This window comes from Olea europaea, unplaced genomic scaffold, assembly GCF_002742605.1.
Source record: "Olea europaea var. sylvestris unplaced genomic scaffold, O_europaea_v1 scaffold1932, whole genome shotgun sequence".
Taxonomy (NCBI): Eukaryota; Viridiplantae; Streptophyta; class Magnoliopsida; order Lamiales; family Oleaceae; genus Olea; species Olea europaea.
This window is the reverse complement of record NW_019237150.1, coordinates 84,308-97,403: the sequence shown is the minus strand read 5'-3', so window position 1 is coordinate 97,403 and position 13,096 is coordinate 84,308.

Genomic DNA, 13,096 nt, shown 5'->3' with positions numbered 1-13,096 from the left:
GTAGCTAACAACGTTAGTCAAATTTAGCTTGCTTAATCGAACTTTCTTCTTCTTTTTTTCTTTAGCCTTTGTTTTTTGAAGCATTCTAATATTCAGAACTTCAATAGACAAAAAACTTATTTCATGTTAATTTAATGTTCAATCAGTTCAGCTTTATTTTTATTTCATTCATTTGGTTTAAGAGTTTATGGTTTTAGGGATTGGACAAATCTACAGTGATAGGGATGTATTTAAAGTGGGATGCATATATAAAATTCATGTGGATATATAGTATTTAAATGAATGAATTTAATAAGGATGAGATTGGAATATGAAGTGGATGTAAATAGTATTTTTTAAAATTTTTAAAATTTTATTAGGGATGAACTTAGAGTGGGATGCACTTATAAAAAATGTGGATGGAAATAGCAGTACCCTTCTTTATTTATAAAATATTAAGTGCATCTTTAAATTTAGAAGTTAGTTTTTTTATATTCTCCAACAAACTCTTTACTTTGATTTTTTATTTTATTTTTCTAATGAACATTTAATAATTTTTCCACATATTTTATCTAAATATAATTTTTTATATATTAATGATCAATCAATTCAAATGTAATTTGAAAATTTAAAATTGAAAAATATTAAAATTTGTAATGTATAAAAATGTAATTATTGCAAAATAAGAATAGAGAGTAAGTTTGGTTCTCTAAATTTAGAGAACCAAACACGCTCTCTATTTTAAAAAGTTAAAATAGAGAGTCTCTTAAAATCTATTTTTAAGTAAGGACTAATAGCAAAAAAATGTCCCTATAATTAAAGTTCATTGTACAAAATATCCCAAATTTGTATTTTTTTTTTTGGCACCTATATTTCAACCTTTTAATGTTAAATCGTCATTTTCATTCATTTTTCCAATACAAAGTTATGAAATGATGAATATACCCATATATTTAAATAAAAAAATAGAAAATAAAAGAAAAGAAAAATAAAAAAACTAATTGCAACCATACTTGTAAATTTTTTAAGAAAAATACAAATGAGTCCAAATAATTATTAAACATTAAAAATAAATTAAAAAATGGAAAATTTGCTTCCACAATACTGAGTGTTTCATTTATTGCAGACTTGATTCAAAAATTTCATTTGTACCACATACGATGCCAAACCTTTCAAAAATTCATACAGGATCTTAAATGAATGAAACCATTAATTTACCTAGAATCAACATTTTGACCAAATTTTGATTAATTTTAAAATATTAAAATGGCAAAATTATAATTTTTATAAAAGAACAATTAAAATAAAAACCTGAAAACAACAGATTTACTTCGTCCTTCCACATACTCTACACGCCCATCCCCGAAAACCAAATTTAGGAACCGAAACCACCACTGCCACTCATCCCATCGCTATTGCCCACACCATCACCTCCTCGACCTAGCATTATTTTACAATAGTTGGGCTAGTTTTATTTCAATTGCAGCGATCGATTTATCGGCTTCTCATTAATCTCTATCCCTATTCCAACTATTCAAATTGATTACATAATAATTGCTCCATTGATTCTTTTGTTATTCACTCAATTTTGTGTTGAAAGAAAAAATGTATGATATTATTCCACCTATTCAAAATGATGGGGTTGTGGAATCCATACTTAAATTTGACTAGAGCCACCACGGCTTATACACGACATTTGAGCCTACGGTTGTAGTTTGTGATTCATAGCTCAAATTCTTGAAAATTGTAGAGTTGTGCAGTGGCGATGGTTGTGGGTTTTGGCTTGGGCAACGATATGAATTGTTTGCAGTGACTTGATGGTTTGTGTACGGTAGATGATGATCGTTGACTAATTTGGAAGTGGTAGGTGGCGATAGTTGACACGGTTGGGTGGGTGGACGTTAGATTGGTTTCTATGGGATGGGGTGGGAGAAGAAAAAAAATTCAAATTATTTTCTTTGGATTTTTGGTTTTTTAATTTAATTATTTTAATTCTTTAATATGAAAATCTAAAGTTACCTTTTTACCATATTCAAATGTAATTAAAATTTGGTCAAAATGTTGACACTATGTCAACTAACAGATAAAATAACGATTTTCCATCCATGTGGATTCAGCATGCAAATTTTTGAAATGTTTGGTACCGTAGGTAACACAAATGAAAGGTTTAAATCACGTCTGCAATAAAATGAAAAGTTTGGTGTTATGACTACAATTTTCACTAGAATTTTTTTTTCTTTCTCATCCCCTCCTCCACCACCCGTAGTGAAAAGGCAATAAAACGAACCCAGGTCATAGAAATCAGAAGTCACCAAGTCCGATCAGAATACTCATCAAAAGGGCACCTACTCAATGTTAGAGTGATGGTGAAGGAGGTGGAGCTGTCGTTACTGGTTGCGCCTCCGCCATCGTTTATTTTACCCAGTACTTCCCCTGCTTTTGAGACCACGGAGGATACAATCTTGACAAAGCTCCCAAGAATTTGAGCTTTAACTTGATCCCTTTTTGAAGGAAGAGTTGGTTTTTGTGTTCTTGGAGTTGAAGGCTTTGAAGTAGATGCCAGTAACTATGAAGGATGTTGCAAAATCACTCGTTAATTTGTCATTTTTCGTGCCAACTTCAAATCCCATTGTTTTGGGTAAGTTGTTATTATGGGTTGTTTAATGTAAAATGTATATTCCAAAATAATTTTGATTGTTGTTTATGGTTTAGCTCTGTGCATGAATGAATAGTTTTGAATTTTGGTTATAGGTCAATTCTTGTGCATTGTTCGTTTTCATATTTTATGGAGGATGGAATGTTTATTTGTATGAATATCTATTTATGTTGTTCATTTATTGTTGGAAATGATCACGTACAACAATCGAATCTATACCCAACTTTAAAGGTTACAACCATTGACAACTTATTTGGCAACATGGTAACGAAACTATACACATCAAATTTTTAATAGAATTTAATTAAAGCTGATGAAATGTACGGTTGAAAATTTATAAAAATCATGAATCCCATTAAAAATAAATTTTAAAAAATGATTACCAATTAGGAACTATAGGATGTCTCTTTTTGGATAAACATTGGGAGAATTATTGTTATATATTTATAAATATAAAATGTAAAAAAAATAATCAAATCAGATGAAGTACTCATGTGGTGGGAAACATTTGTGTGAGACGTCAGGGGTTCGGGTCACTGCCTACGCAATTATTAAAAATTCTTGATTAGGACCTTGAGCTCTTGGGCTTCCTTGACTAAAATAATTTTTTTTATTATTTTATTATATTTTCGAAATTATTTAATGGGTCAAACTAGCCAATATATTTTAACCGTTTTTTGTAACAATCAACTACTCACAGTCATTAAAATACCCACTACTCACAACAATTAACATTCTGCATTATTCTCTGGTCATGGAGGAGACAATTACTTCCAGTTTTGCCTATATAAAATCTTATCTTAGTTTGGGAAAGATACACATCAAAGAAAACAGGAAATCGTTTGAAAAGAAATCTTATTTCTCATATTCTGAATTTTTTTATACTCAATTTTTATATATATTCCGAAGCACATTTGAGAGTTTTGAAACCATTCGTTATTGCTGCACAAGTGGCTTACGATCGTTGTATCTTAGGAGTGATTGTCCACGAATATTGTAGTAGTAATCGACGGGCAATTTCACTTTAAGATATCGTGTTATCATGAGACTTGATCGGACGATAAGTTTTATATTTCTACATTTTATTGTTCTGAACGTTATTACAACTAATTATTTTTCCAACAATCTAAAGTGAAATATATTTATAATTAGTTGCCATATCTGCTGTAGATATATCTGTTCTAAGTATTGTGAAAAATTTCAGTTTTTTGATGGAAATAATTTTAAGATATGACAAATGAAACTTCGATTTTATTTGACAACTCTTAAAGTCGTTGATGCTATTGAATCAGATAAACTTATTTTTGCAATTACTGATAATCCTACTTATAAGGAAACGAAAGATTTAGCTAATTTGGAACATAAGGATTATATGTGTAGGAATTATATTCTGAATTTTTGACATTAGATTTATATGATATTTACTTATCGTGTAAATCTGCAAAAGAATTATGGAATTTCTTAAAAAAGAAATATGTCATAGAAGATGCTGGAACCAAGAAACTCGTTGTGGGAAAGTTTCTAGATTTTAAAATGAATGACGTTAAGTCAAGTTGAGGAATTGCATATTATAATTCACGAAATTATTGCATAATGATATAAAATCTGCGAGGGCTTTCAAGTATCAACTATAATTGAGAAATTGTCACCTTCTTGGAAAGAGTATAAAAATGATTTGAAGTATAAGAGAAAAGAAATGTCCTTAGAGGATCTAATTATCAAGATTAGAATTGAGGAGGACAATAGAATGACAAAACGTAGAGAAAGGTCAGATTTTGATACCAAGGCTAATCTTGTTGAAGGAAGTTCTGGCAGTAAGAAACCAATTGAAAATTTTACCAGAGGTCAGAATTTTAAAGGCAGAAACAAAGGAAAACAATTTATAAGAAAGAACAATCGGTCTAAACCCTAATTTAAAAATAAAATTGTTAGTGACTGTTTTGTTTGTGGTAAACCAGGTCACCTTGCAAAGGATTGCAGAAATAGGAAAGAAAAAGCAGTGAAGAATCAAGCACATGTGGTAGATGATGGAAATCTACCAAGCACATTTGCTGCACGAGAGGTGCATTTTCTTCATTCACTCCTACTAGTGATGGAGAATGTCTGTTCATAGGGAATGCTTCCTCCTCTAAAATCGAGGGGAAAAGAATTGTGACACTTATATTTACTTTTGGAAATATCCTTAATTTAAAGAACGTCCTTTATGTACCTGATATTAGGAAAAATCTAGTGTCTGGATGTATCTTAGTCAAAAGGGGATTTAAGATTGTATTTGAGAGCGGTTAAGTTGTACTATCTAAGGGTGGTTCCTTTATTGGGAAAGGGTATGCAGATGAAAATCTGTTTAAACTCAATATTTCTATGATTAATAATAAAACATCTAGCTCTTCCGTTACTTGTTGGATTCTTATGATTTGTGGCATGCTAGACTTGGACATGTTAATAAAACTTCCATTACAAAATTAATGAGTTTGTAAAACATTCCCAAAATCGATAATTTTTCAAAGTCAAAATGTGAAACGTGTGTTGAATCTAAATATGCTAGAAAACAATTTCCTCATATTGATAGGACTACTTCGATTTTAAGTCTAATACATTCCGATTTATGTAATTTAAAAGGATGTGTTACTCGTGGTGAAAATAAATATTTATTAACTTTCATTGATGATTATTCTCAATATTATTATATTTATATACTTAAGAGCAAGGATGAAAGCTATTCAAAATTTATTTCATATAAAACTGAAATAGAAAATCAGCTAGATAAAACTATTAAAGTTTTAAGATTTGATAGGGGAGGAGAATATACTGGAGATTTTGATAAATTCTGTGTTGAAAATGGCATCATTTATGAGATTACTGTACCTTATTCTCCCCAGTCTAATGGTGTAGCTAAAAAGAAAAATCGAACTCTTATGGATATGGTCATACTACTTCTAAACTCTTTTAGATTACCTTTTAACATGTGAGGGAAAGCACTTATTATTGCATGTTATATTTTTAACAGAATTCCTAGTAAGAAAAATAGTAAATCCCCTTATGAAATGTGGAAAGGCAGAACACCTTCATATAAATATCTTAAGTGTGGGGGTGTTTAGCTAAAATTTCTATTGTAGCACCTAAAAGAACTAAACTTAGTCCGAAAATTGTTGATTGTGTTTTTATAGGCTATGCTCATCATAGTAATGCCTACTGATTTTTAATCATTGACTTTAAAAATAATTTGATCGAAAAGAATACAATATTTGAAACTAGAGATACTGAATTTTTTGAAAATAGATTTTCGTTTAAAGAAAAGTCTCAAAGACCAAGCAGTTCTTTTAGTATTCCTCCTAGTGTTAGAGAGGATCTATCTGAATTAGAAGAAGCTGAAATTAAGAGAAGCAAAAGACCTAGAACCTCTACTTCTCTATATTTTGGAAGGAAGCTGTAAATAGTGAATATGATTTAATTATGTCTAATAATACTTGAGAGTTAGTGGACTTGCCTCAAGAATGTAAGACAATTGGGCGTAGATGGTTGTTTAATAAAAAATTTAAACCTGATGGTTCGATTGATAAGTTTAAAGCAAGACTTGTAGTCAAAGGTTATAGACAAAAAGAAGGAATTGACTTCTTTGATACTTATTCACCCGTTACTAGGATTACCTTTTTAGGATGTTAATTGCAATTGCTTCTCTGTATGACCTTATTATACATCAAATGGATGTCAAAACTGCATTTTTAAATGGAGACTTAAAAGATGAGATTTATATGGATCAACCTGAAGAATTTATTGTAGAAGACCTTGAGGATAAAGTATGTAGACTTAAAAAATCCCTTTATGGCCTTAAACAAGCTCCTAAGTACTGACACAAAAAATTTGATATAGTTTTAATATCAAGTGGTTATGTGATAAATGAAGCAGATAAATGCATATATAGCAAATCTGAAAATAATTGTGGTGTGATAATTTGCTTATATGTTGATAATATGCTGATTATGGAAACTAGTTTAGATGTGGTTAATAAAACTAAACAATTTTTGAACAAGCAATTTGAAATGAAAGATTTAGGTATTGCTGATGTTATTTTAGGAATCAAAATAGTAAAACATTATGAAGGAATTATTTTGACCCAATCACATTATGTATAAAAGGTGCTTAAGAAGTTTAACCAATACAACTGTATTCCTGCTAAAACACCTTATGATGCAAGTCGTCATCTGAGAAAATATTCAGGTCCTAGTTTTTCCTCTTTAGAGTATGTTAGAGTAATCGATAGTCTCATGTATCTCATAAACAATACAACACCTGATATAGCATATGTTGTTGGCAGACCTAGTAGGTCTACTAGTAATCCTAACAGTGAACATTCGGATGCTCTCATTCGAGTCTTGAGGTATTTGAGATACACTCTAGACTGGGGAATACATTATACCAAATTCCCTTACGTACTTGAAAGATATTGTGATACTAATTAGATTTTCGATACCAATAAAAGTAAATCTACAAGTGAATATGTATTTACTGAGTAAATCTACAAGTGGATATGTATTTACATTAATAGGCGGCGCTTTATCCTGGAAATCTACTAAGCAAACCTGCATTGTTAGATCTATTATGGAATCTGAGTTCATAGCTTTAGATAAGGTAGGTGAAGAAGTTGAATGGTTAGGAAATTTTCTTATAGATGTTCCTTTGTGGTCTAAATCATTTTCAACTATTTCAATCCATTGTGACAGTCAAGCAGCTATTTCAAGAGTTCAAAATTCATCCTACAATGGAAAGTCTAGACATATTTGTAAGAGGCACAATACTGTGCGTCAACTACTTAAGGATGAGATTACAGCTATCGACTATGTAAAGTCAAGTGATAATATTACTGACCTATTAACCAAAGGATTGGCTAGAGAGCTAGTTCAACAAACATCGAAGGGGATGGGACTAAAGCCTATTACATATTAAATCACCTATAATGGAAACCCAACCTTGCAATTGAAGATCCCATGGTCAAGGTTCAATAGGACAACAAAGTTATTGGAGTGGTCTATGGGGATACTACATTGGATTTATTCCAAACCCCTCCATATGATGCGTAGTATCAAATGTATTGATTAGAGGATGAGCTAATGCTCTTAATGCTTACTATAGCCGATATTCAGTAGGGTGTTTAGATACAGTGCACCCTTGATAGAAGCACATATTTGAGTGTGGAAGTGGGGCCGCTTCCTATGAAAATTGAGGATAATTCTCTAGAGCACTCAAAGAAATTGGGAAAGTTCACGGTCGAAATGAACACAACCGTGAGAACTCAATGATTATTCTAGAAATCATGTGTGTGTTCTATTGTCTTAGTTTGCAACTATAATTGTAGAGTTCAAAACATAGTTCATTCTCCAGTTAGTAAACTCAATAGAATATACAAAGCCAAGGTTCAACTCGATAGACACCTAAGCCTGCATGATTTCTATCGTACTCCAAAGTACTATTTTCATTTATCTTAGTTCTTTCGTGTGGGAGATTGTTATATATATATAGTATAAATATAAAATGTGAAAGAAATAATCGAATTAGATGAAGTGCCCAAGTGATGGAAAATGTGGCATTGGTGTGGGACGTCAGGGGTTCGGGTCACTCCTCACGCAATTATTAAAAAGTCTTGATTGTGGCATTGGGCTCTTGGACTTCCTTGACTAAAATAATTTATTATTATTATTTTATTATATTTTCGAAATTATTATACTCACAGTAATTAGCATTCTACATTATTATCTGGTCATATAGGAGATAGTTACTTCCAATTTTGCCTATATAAACTCATGTCTTGGTTTGGAAAAGATACACATCAAAGAAAATAGAAAATCGTTTGAAAAGAAATCTTATTTCTCATATTCTGAATTTTTTTATACTCAGTTTTTATATATATTTTGGAGTACATTTGAGAGTTCTGAAAATCATTTGTGATTGCTGCACAAGTGGTTTACGATCGTTGTATCTTGGGGATGATTGTCCACGAAGGTCGCAGCAGTTATCGACGAGCAATTTCACTTTAGGATATCATGCTATCACGAGACTTGATCAGACGATAAGTTTTATATTTCTGCATTTTATTATTCTGAATGTTACTGCAACTAATTATTTTTTCAACAATTATTGCACTCTATTACACCTTAGGCCGAATTTGATCGTATGTTCATGTCGATCATGACGACGAACCGTGCCCCACCCTAGCCCAAGTTGATTCCAGGTCCTGCCCAAGTACAGCTCACCAGGGAAGACCATTCTAGAGAGGGAAAAATTCACAGATCATGTATTAAAAATAGAGAATTCAAAAATCAAGTTTAAAGTTTTAAAAAAAAATGAAAAAATCGTGTATTAGTTAATTAATTATAAATATTTATTAATTAAATATAGTAAATACATAATTATAGTCATAACTTATTTATTAGTCACGTATTATCAAATTAATTGATCACCGAAATTAAAAGTTTTATAGATCACGATTTATTTTATCGGTCACAAATAAAAAAAAAATTATAGGTCACAATTTATCTTTCAGTCACATATTTTCAAATTTGTTGGTTACATATTATTTTTCGATCACAAGTATCAGATTTTTAGGTCACAGTTAAATACTTTTTCGCAAATAACCAAATACTTGATAAAGGAACCTTGTGTTGGATTGTCCTCTAAAGGTAAGTTTTATTCTTCCTTATGCATATTACCCGCCACCAACACCACCGCCAATTGTGAACACCCTTTCCCTGGGACTTTCGTACCACCACAACACCAACACCATCGCCGTCGCACCACCACCACCAATAAAAATCGCCTCCAAATCCATCATCATCGCCAGCATCTCTACCTATACAGTCAACAAAAACCACCTAAAACCCCCAACAACACCAAAATCGCCGCCGCCAGACCCCGATACCGCTACGTTGAAAACCGTAGCAGCCCCAAACCACCACAAGCAACATCAACACCACCACCACATCCTGATGTTGCTATTGCTAAAAATCATAGTGGCCTCAAATCACCACTACCACCAACACCATACCCCGACACCGCCACATTGAAAACCACAGTAGCCTCAAACCACCACCACAAGCAACTTCAACACCACCACCATATCCCAATGCCGCCATTGCTGAAAATCACAGTAGCCCCAAATCACCACTATCACAACCACCACACCTCGACGTCGCCATTGTTAAAATCGCACTAGGGATAACAATGGCCGAGGTTTTGACACCACGGCACTCACATTCGCGACAAAGCAGCCTCCTCCACCACCACATTCCAACATCGCTACCGCTGAAAATTACAATAGTCCCAAACCACTACTACCACCATTCCTCGATGCCACCACCGTTAAAAACTACAACAGTCCCAAACCACTACTACACCTCAATGCCGCTACATTTGCTATTGTGGTGACCGCACTGCAAAGAGAATGGTTTGTCACAGAAGAGAAAAGGAGGTATTGCCACTAGAAAGAGAATAATGCGTTTGTCACCATTGGGTGGTGGTGACTTGCACATAAAGTGAAGTTAGAGAGAGATGCGAGAGAAGTGAGATAAGGAAGATGATGAAAATGATTAAGGTTTGGGAGTTAAATTTGGATATTTAATTATTATATCAATACCTGATTTTTAGATAATGAAACTTGATCCCTAATTTTTGAATTGTGATATTTAAATCCCTGTTATTATGTAATTTTCACTTTTACAAACTTAATTGGGCCACAATTTAGAGTAAAATTTAGCCCTTATTTGACAATTATTATTTGAAAACTTTTTTTTCTACATAATTATTTTTAACCATATATGTAATAAAATATTCTATATGTAAACTAAATTTTTTTTCCTACCTGTTAACCACACATTATTCTAACAATTACCATTTAAAATATTGTTTTTCCCAAATAATGATGGTAAACAAAGGCTTGTTTTATTTTCATTTTTCTTTTCGTAAAATTGATTCGTGAAATTTCTTTTTATTTCATAACATTGGCTCAAAAAACTATTTAATTATTTTTTACAAAATTGTTTTAAAAGTCATTCACGCGATTCAACACCTAAGGTAGCAATGACACCTTAATTCATCTTTTGGATACTGTCACCTAAATTGATGATGATTTTGATAGTAATGAATAGTATTACTTTTTGGACAACTTTAAAATCTGAACCTCCATTGATCGGACTAGGCTCATTTCTTGCCCTCAGAATCACAACACATTGAAAAGCTGTGAGCCAACGAAGAAAATGTTGAATTTCTTCAATTTCATTGTTTTGTACACTATTACCTAGATCGATGATGATTTTGATAGTAATGAATAATATTACCCTTTAGATAACTTTAAAATCTAAACCTCTATTGATCGAACTTGGCTCATTTCTTGCCCTCAGTATCTCAACACATTGACAAGTTATGAGCCAACAAAGAAAATGTTGAATTTCTTCAATTTCATTGTTTTTAAAAGTCATTCACACTATTCAACACCCGAGGTAGCATGATTCCTTAATTCATCTTCTGGATACTATTACCTAAATTGTTGATGATTTTGATAGTAAATGAATAGTATTACTCTTTAGCTAGCTTAATTTCTTCAATTTCATTGCTTTTCCGTTTAAAGCATAGCCTTGTTTGCCAAATATATAAATGGTTAATATTTATTTTTAACCACACATTTTAAATGGATTCACAACTACTAATTATTTATAAATTACATTATTCTTAAATCTTTTCAACGGATGCTAAAATTTATTTTTATTTTGATAATTCGGAGTAGATGGAACAATGTCAAATAAGCATCTGATGATAATACTTTGGAATATGCCAAACCAAAAAGCAAACTATTTTTGATCTTGATTAATTAACACATAGATATGGTTGAATAATGAATTAATCAATCAAACACGGTCTATATAGCCAACGAATATTCTAATATGCAAAGCATGCTATTTTAGGATCTTTCAGAAGAATTTTTTTAGAAAATATTCTGACAATTATTAATTTAGTGGGTAAAGATACTTGTACACTAGAGTGTACAGTGTACACCCCTTTACATGAGAGGGATCCACAATGATTAAATAATTCGTGGATTGTATAACTATAGTATACACGTAGCAAATCCCTAATTTCGTATTTGAAAGGTCCCACATCTAGGTCCGATCGTGTGTCATCAAAATCAAAATATACAAAATTAGATAATTCAATTTATATGGACTTATTTGGCAAGACTTTTATTTTTACTTTTGTTTTTTGTATAAGAACTTTTTGAAGAAAGTATTTCAGGTCAGCTTTTTAACCAGACGAACACTTTTTAAAAAAATAATCTAAGGATCCGTTTGGTACCCATTTTTTTTCAAAATACATTTTTTTCTCTCTTCTTTTCAACCACACATTCTTTATTAAAATAATATTACACGTAAATAAAAAAATTCTTTATTTTTCAACTACACATTTCTCATCAATTTACTATTCCAAAATACATTTTTACATAAAAATGACTCCCAAACACCCTCTAAATAAGTTAAAAAATAAATTTCTTATTCTCGAGAACAATGTTTGCCTTCTAAAAAATGAGCAATACTACATAAATATGCTGCACATGTATCGATACATAATTAGAGAGTTTGAAATTTTTTTAAAAAAAATCAACAATTTGTTGTCACATCAATCCGTTTCTCGTTTCCTATTTTTTTACCCCGTGTGTTTATCATTTTCCTTCAAAAATCATGTCATAATAATCCAAGCTAAAGTTGGTAAAATCAACTTTGAGAGTAGTGCTAATCAATCAAAGTAATCGATTCAACACCTACTAGAAATTGGCTTAAACCAAACACGTGATAGAGGAGCCCACTAGCTGCTTTTGAAATGGGGTAATTGAATGCTTCAATACTACCACCTGTGGTGGTAGGTGGGATATCTAATTAAAGCCATGTTTGATTTGACATAAATTAAATCTATAGTAAATTTTGATAAAATTAATGAATATCGAGTTGAAAAGTTGATAAAAATAAATTTTAATAAATGGGGGCCAAAGAATGCGAAACATAGACCGGGTTTTAGAAATTCCGATATTATTTATCTTGAAAAAAAATGAAAGACCGTGTTTAAAATACAAAACCTCTTGATGTCTTGATCTATAAAAGAATCATGCGCTTCGAGGACATTATTTCAAGAAAGATTTATTGGCAATATATCTAAGACTTTAAAATTAAACCATTAGTATTAGTGTTCCTAGTGGTTGACATTCATTGAAGATAGTCGAGCAAGAATAGACATTGAACTTCTAAATTAAGAAACATGACAAGTAATTAATATTAACTCTAAATACTATGATCAAAATATTTGCTGATGTATGGCGTATTTAGCTAGCTCTAACTCTAACTCTAACTCTTCTTTATCACATTCTATTAAATATATACGTCAAGCCAAAGATTTTAATGACATAACAAAATTCAAAACTTGCTA